This window comes from Glycine soja, chromosome 20 (assembly GCF_004193775.1).
Source record: "Glycine soja cultivar W05 chromosome 20, ASM419377v2, whole genome shotgun sequence".
Lineage (NCBI taxonomy): Eukaryota > Viridiplantae > Streptophyta > Magnoliopsida > Fabales > Fabaceae > Glycine > Glycine soja.
This window is the reverse complement of record NC_041021.1, coordinates 5095178-5102995: the sequence shown is the minus strand read 5'-3', so window position 1 is coordinate 5102995 and position 7818 is coordinate 5095178.

The following is a 7818-nucleotide window of genomic DNA, read 5'->3' as shown; positions in this document are numbered from 1 at the left end:
TATGTTTGTGATTGTTGATTTAGTTAATAAAAAATTGTGTTATAAATAATTTAATATAAAATAAAGAAATTAAGTTAATAAAATCTTTATATCTCCTTCAAATTGTGCATTTTCTTCAAGTAAAGAGTTGTTATTTTAGTTCACTTCAGTAGAGCTTTCAATTGATTGCTCTTTTGCTTGTGATTGACCATCATTTTGAATGATATTCAACTTTCTGCGCTTTACCATAGTATGTTGAATAAACCAATCCAAAAAATAAAATAAAATAAAAATTAGATAGAGCTACTTTATTGACTATGATTTTTTTAAACACCATGCCAAAAATAAAAGAAGAATAAAGTAATTACCTAAAATGCGAATTTAGATTGCTTGTAAGCTATCTTTTCACCAATCTCCAATCACCAAGAATCAAACTATTGAGGAAACAACCACACATATTTTGATTGAAAACTGATAACATCATTATATTTTGAGTGATTTTTATACATAACAAAAAATAAACACAAGAGTAATGAATAATAAGAACAAAAAACTAAAGAAAGGAATAAGCGTATATAAATGTCACAAAATGTTCAATACATGTATACTCAAAATATAACCAAATGTTAAAATAGAACAAATAAAAACAAATCAAAAGAAGTTTGCATCGCTCTCATCAAGATTATGATGGAGCACACTATGTTGCCAATAAGGCAATGTGAACAAAATACTTCTCTTTTTCCATGGTGACCAATCCCCAACTCCATGATATTCCATCTATCTCAAAGCAAAAGCTCCACTAGGTAGATCAGGTGGAGCTCTAAACTCTTGGGTTCCATCAAAATATCTTTTATTGTATCTCCACTTATGATTGGGATGACTTTTTTTTACATGCATCAAATGTTTTTACCCCAATTTCCCATAATTCCTTTAATTCTTCCACAAGAGGCTGCATATAAAAATCAAGGTTCATACCTGGACCTTTTGGACCAGGAGTAAGCAATTAAAGTATAAAATTAGGTTGCTTCATACACATCTATGGAGGAAGATTGTACGGAATCAAGATAACAGGCCAAGTGCTATGGGAAATTGCCATAGTTTTTAAAGGATTAAAGCCATCAGTAGCCAAACCTATGCTGGATCGAGTGGCCTCAGAATAATTAAGAAGGGGGGGTTGAATTAATTATTCCTAAACATTTACTAATTAAAAAATTACTCTTCTAAGGCTTTTACTAAATTGTTAAGAGAATGAGGATTAGAAGAGAAACTTAATAGAAAGTAAAAGCGGAAATTAAATGCACAGCGGAAAGTAAAAGAGTAGGGAAGAAGGAAACAAACACACAAGAGTTTTCAAACTGGTTCAGCAACAACCCGTGCCTACATCCAGTCCCCAAGCGACCTGCGGTCCTTGAGATTTATTTCAACCTTGTAAAAATCCTTTTACAAGCAAAGATCCACAACGGATGTACCCTCCCTTGTTCTCTTTGAACCTAGTGGATGTACCCTCCACTAGAACTGATCCACAAGAGATGTACCCTCTCTTGTTCTCAGTCAAATGCAAGTAGATGTACCCTCTACTTGTACCACAAAGGATGTACCCTCCAATGTGTTAAGACAAAGATCTCAGGCTGTTAAACCTTTGATACTTTGTGAATGGGGATACAAAACAATTCTCAGGCAGTTAGTCCTTTGAACACTTTTGTATTAGGGAATGGGAAGAATCAAAAGAATTATCAGACTGTGTCGTTTTGAATTCTTTGACAAGGGAGAAGGGAGACACAAAAGAATTTAGGCGGTTAGTCCTTCGTTCTTTTGGAAAAGGGAGAAGAGAGACACAAAAAGAATTCAGGCGGTTAGTCCTTGGCGAATTCTTTTTGGCGAAGGGAGAAGAGAATGAAAAGATGAATAGCACAAGTTTTCAAGGTTTGGAAAACCAGAAAACTTCAGAAAGCTTTTGGTACAAAGAAGAAGAAGAAGTTCAAAGAGATTCAAGGCTTGTAAAGGATTGATTGGAAAAGATTGATTGATAGAATGAATTAATTGAAAAATGCAAATCAAAGCCTTGCTTTTATAGACTCTTCATGTCTGGTCAAGAAGACAATTTAGAAGAGTTATAACTTTTAGAAAAACTTAAAACCAATTTGAAAAAGTCAAAACCTTTTTGAAGAGTTACATCTTTTGATTTATTCAGAAACAGTCACTGGTAATCGATTACCAAATTAGTGTAATCGATTACACAAGGCTTTTAAGTGAAAGAATGTGACTCTTCACATTTGAATTTGAATTTCAACGTTCAAGGGCACTGGTAATCGATTACCAAAACATTGCAATCGATTACAACTTTTTTGAAAATAATTGGAACGTTGTAAATTCAGTTTGAAAACTTTTTCAAACTCATTTTGCTACTGGTAATCGATTACAACAATATGGTAATTGATTACCAGAGAGTAAAAACTCTGGTAAAAGGTTTTGTCAAAAACTCATGTGCTATTCAAAGTTTTGAAAAACTTTTTAATACTTATCTTGATTGAGTCTTCTCTTTATTCTTGAATCTTGAGTCTTGAATCTTGATCTTGATTCTTGAGATCTTGAACTTTGAATCTTGATTCTTGACTCTAGACTTTCTTCTTGAGTCTTGAATTCTTCTTGATTCTTATCTTGAACTCTTGACTTGTTCTTGATTCACTTGAGTTGTTCTTTGATTGATCTTTGAGATTTTTGTCATCGCCTTTTGTTATCATCATTGTTATCATCAAAACACTTTTGAATCACCTTTGATTCACCATGAAGCTTTGCTTCTACAACCTAGTCGAACATTATGAACGTCACAAGCAAAATCAGGATACTGACGATCAAAATCCTTCCAAGCAAATGAATTAGCTGGATGCCTCAGGATTCCATCTTTAGTTCGACCAACCTCATGCCATATTATAGAACAAGCTGTTTTTGGTGATACAAAAAGTCTTTGCAATCTTGGTATAAGAGGGAACCAATGAAGAATCTTTGCTGGTATTTTTTTTCTACATTCAACATCATCAGAGTTGCATTTCCATCTTGACAAATTGCATTTATGGCAAATTTCAGCATCAGCCAAATCCTTCCTATACAATGTGCATTCATTGGGACAAACATGAATTTTTTCATAAGATAGACCCAACCCTGAAATAATCTTCTTTGTATCATAAAATGATTTTGGCAAAGTATTTTCATTTGGTAATGCATCACTTAACAACTCTAACAAAATTGAAAAACTTTTATCAGTCCACCCATTTAGACACTTTAAGTGATACAAATGTACAAGGAATGACAATTTTGTAAAATTCTTACAACCTTTATAAAGACTTTGCTCTGCCTGCCTTAACATCTGATAGAACTTATCTGAATTATTGTTGTCTTCAGATTTTTGAACACTAGGCCCATTCATGAATGCTCTAGAATCTCCATCCTCCATATTTATATTTGTATCATTACTCTCATTAGTTGCATGCATTGTGAATGCATCATGAACCATTGTATCCATGTCATGATCAAACTCCCCTTCCACTTGGGATGTACCTAAAGAACTAGATGGGCCAACTTGTTCACCATGAAAGATCCAAGTAACATATCCTTTTAGAAAACCATTACTAATGATGTGCTCATAAACATTCATCCAAGAGCGCCACTTGCAATTGACACATTTGGTACAAGGGCATCAAATTTTTCCATCCTTTGACGATTTCGCAAATGCAAAATCAAGAAAATTTAAGACTCCTCTAATATACTTCTCTTTATTAAGAGAGTTGTAGTCTATCCAACTACCATTTGATAAAATAAACAGAAAAAGTAGAATGAAATAGACATAATAAATTAATGCTTAGTATAACTGAAATATCCAGGTATAAGTCAATCACAGTCGTGTTAGCAACTATAAAGTAGAATGACATTTTTCACTATCACTCAATTATGCAAAACTACATAAACTACTACTCACAATTATTTCACTTTTCGTTCAATCAAGAAAAGGAACAAGTAATACTATCATTTATATTTTACTCACAATTGCTATTAAGTAAAAAATATATTTGATTGGAATAAAAAGTTCTCAAAGCAAATCGTTGAACAGGTGCATAATTTTCACATTAACATCAAAAGAAAAAAAAACCCCATATTAAGGACATCATATCATGAAATGCTTACAGTGAAGTGATCGCTCCCCATTGCAGTTACTTTTTGAGCATTTATGTCTCAAGGAAATTTCAATGGGGGTTTACCGAAAAGCGCACCGGATCGTCAAGTATTAAAAATTAAAACGGATGAATCCGTATATCGAACATAGGGAACTAATGTTAGCCTGAATTAAGTTCAGAGTCGAAGCATTGTTGAGAGAACATGTATAAGTGATAATTTCAAACAGGATTTAAACTAAACTTTTATGCTAAAAACTATAAAATGCAAGGTAAATAAAATGATAGTAGTAGGTAGATATGTTGGGTTTTTCTAACAAACAAGCTGATGCATAGAAATATATTTCTCTAATCAATCATGCTCTTGTGTTCTATGTTGTAGCCTAAATTACTAAACCTTCGATCCCTCGTCAGGTTGAATATCCAAGCTTCGTTCGCGGATCCCTTATGTAAGACTAGGCCCGATTTAGATAGTCCTCTTAGGTTTAGACTAACTTAAACTGAGTTTCATCCGCAGATCCCTCATGTAAGACTCAACTCAGCTCAAGTAGCTTAGTTTAGCCTAATTTAGCCTAAGCTTCATCCGCAGATCCCTCATGTAAGACTAGGCCTAAACTAAATGGCATTATTGTAACAACATAATTAAAACCAAAACTTAACCCGCAGATCCCTCATGTAAGATTAAGTTTTGATCCTGCTTCAATCAAGTTCTATGGAAACAATACATTTCCCAATGCTAAAGTCACCAAATTGTGCACACAAGTGGGTGATCAGACCAAAAGCATACAAACATTAAGCATTGAATGAAACATTGAACACAGAAAACATAATCAATTAGATATTAGGTATTTACATCAGCTGTTCATTAGAAATCCCCAACTAGGATGTTTTGCCATCCATTACAAAGAAACCCTAACAATAAATGAGATTAAAAGCAAAGAATGATAGTTCCTTACACAAGAAGGGGGATTCCTCCTCCTCTTCTCAGCATCTCACACTCACTCTCTACTCAATAATCTCTCACAAATGACAAAACCTAGGCTTCAATGCACAAGTTGCTCCACTTTTCTGATTCTAGGGCTCTTTTCCCCAAATAGGCCTGTGGCTCCTCTGGAATGCTGTCCTAAAAGGTGGCATAAAAGGTGTCCCTAATTCTGCACAAGACAGACTTTAAATAGGGTCTGAAATCGCGACATTGCGCTTAGCGCCACCCTCACACTTAGCGCGAGTAAGTGAAATTGGGCTTAACGCTAGTCTCGAGCTTAGCCTGGCTGAAGGCACCTGTTATGCTTAGCGCATTGATCTCGCGCTTAGTGCGCATCTTTGATGCTGATGCTCTACCAGATTCTCTTTTGCGCTAAGAGCACTGAAGCTGCGCTTAGCGGTGGATATGCGCTTAGCCCAACTGTTGAGCTTAGCCCAACTTCTACTTTTTGCAATTCAAAACTTAGCCTTTTTTTCACCTAAAAATGCACAGATTTCATCATTAAATCCAATGGAAATGTTCTAGAGACATTGTTAACCATAAAAAAAGATTTATTTACAAAATTTACTCCAAAATAACCATAAATTGGGGAACTATACAAGCTTTGGAAAATGATTTCTATACAAAAGTTGGTCGTATAAAGCGATTAACAAACTCCCCCAAATTTACTGTTTTGCTTGTCCTCAAGCAAAGAAAGAACAGTTCACTTGTCCTCAAGTGACAAAGACAGTGACCAATCAAAAGAAAATGGTGTTTGATTCATCAAGGACATCAACCATATGAACTGAATACCATGGAATGCTTAATCAATTACTTCTCACAAGCATGCAGTTTTTCAAAGATAAGAGCATAAGTATTAGAGTCACAGCTGAAATAAGCTAGTAAGCATGACAGAAATCAAGGAAGGATCATCAACCAAAACCTCATAGTGATTGTTTCACTCAAACTCAAGTGTTTAGGCTTATTCCATCATAAACAACCAACACAAGTTCCAACCTTTGCATTTCATCTCCTATCATACAGTAATGAACACACAAAAATGAATCCGAAGGACTTTCTAGGCTTGTAATGGGGTTAGGCTGCCAACAATTCATGATTTTTCTAGGATTCAAAAGCTTAGGTTCTAGGAGAGCATTCATCCATAGAATAACCTTAATCATTTTTATTTTTTTTTCATTCCTTCTGCATACTTGCCCTTTTTCTTAGGCACTTAGCTTTCATACCTGAATTTATAGCATACACACTTATTAACTTTATTTATACTTACAGTTTTTTTTAACACAAAAATATAAACAATGTGTATATACTATTTTCTTTGACCATTTCAATCCTTACCTTGTGCCTCCCCCAAATTTGGGACAAATTTGCCTTGAACCATCTTTTGTGGATGATGCTCTCCTACAACCTAAAATAAGGTAGCAGAAGATACAACTGAATAGGCTCGAGGTTCAATCAATCAATTAATTCATTCAGCTCAAACTGGGTGCAAGGGATAATTCATTCAATCACAAGGTTAGATTTTTGGCTAATTAGCTATTCATAATCAAACATGGCCTTCATCATCCTCAAGTTCATGCATCCAATCCTTACTTCAAAGATTCACACAAAAATCAGCACTAAATGATTGTCGTTTCTCTCAAAATTTTAAAGATCACACTTTCACTGGGATACAGTTAATGCATTCCTTCACAATCAATTTGACAACTGACTTACATTTTCAAACATAATTCCAATCATATGCTCATTCTCTTCTAACGACGGCAAACTTGATCTAAACAATCATTTAATCATCCCAATCCATTCAATTCATACATTTGCTCAATCAAATCATTTTCAATCACTCATTTCATACAAAACAATCCACTGCATACAATGTTCAATCAATTCACTGTTCAATCAAGCTTTTTGTACAAACAAACAAACAACTATGCTACTAAAATTAAAATGCTGAAATTTAAAGAACGGAAACATAAAAGCTGAAATTTAAATGACATAAAGCATAAAATAACTGAAATTAAACTAAAGTGTTAAAAATTCAGAAAATTTAAACGTCGTGCTCCTCCTATGGCTGGTCTTCATTAAGATCCAGTGCTGATGGCTGAGTCTCCTCAGGAGCAGGTGCAGATGGTGGAGATGGCTGTGGGGTCTAAGCTGGAGTGGTCTCCTCCTCTGCTGCTGCTGGTGATGATGCTGGTGGCTCCTCAGTCACAGGCTCCTAGGTTGTGGAGGCCCCACCCCCTCCAGAGGAAGAAGGCTGGTCTCCTGGTCAGGCCACCTGTGCGTCGAACTACTCCATGCTCATAATGGAGCCCAAGCCCAAGCCCTCTATGGATGCTCTAGAGCATGGAGTGAAGCATCTGAGGAGTGAAAATAAAATTTGTTGGACCTGTAGAAAGAGGAGCTGGTAGTGGAATCTGTGAAGGTGCTGGAGGAATCACTGGAATCTGAGTGGATGAAGAGGGAGGAAGGGTAGAAGAAGAAGGTGATGAAGTGGAAAGGGTGGAAAGGGCCTCAGATCTCTTCCCTCTGGCCTTCCTGGGTCCACTGAAAGTTACTATTAGATCATCAAGATTCCAACAGTTCTTCTTAATATAATCCAAATTAATGGTAGGACTCAGACTCTCCAAGGATCTAGAGTCAGACTGAACTCCCCTAGCCTTACATAAAGCTGTAATTAAGGTCGAGAAT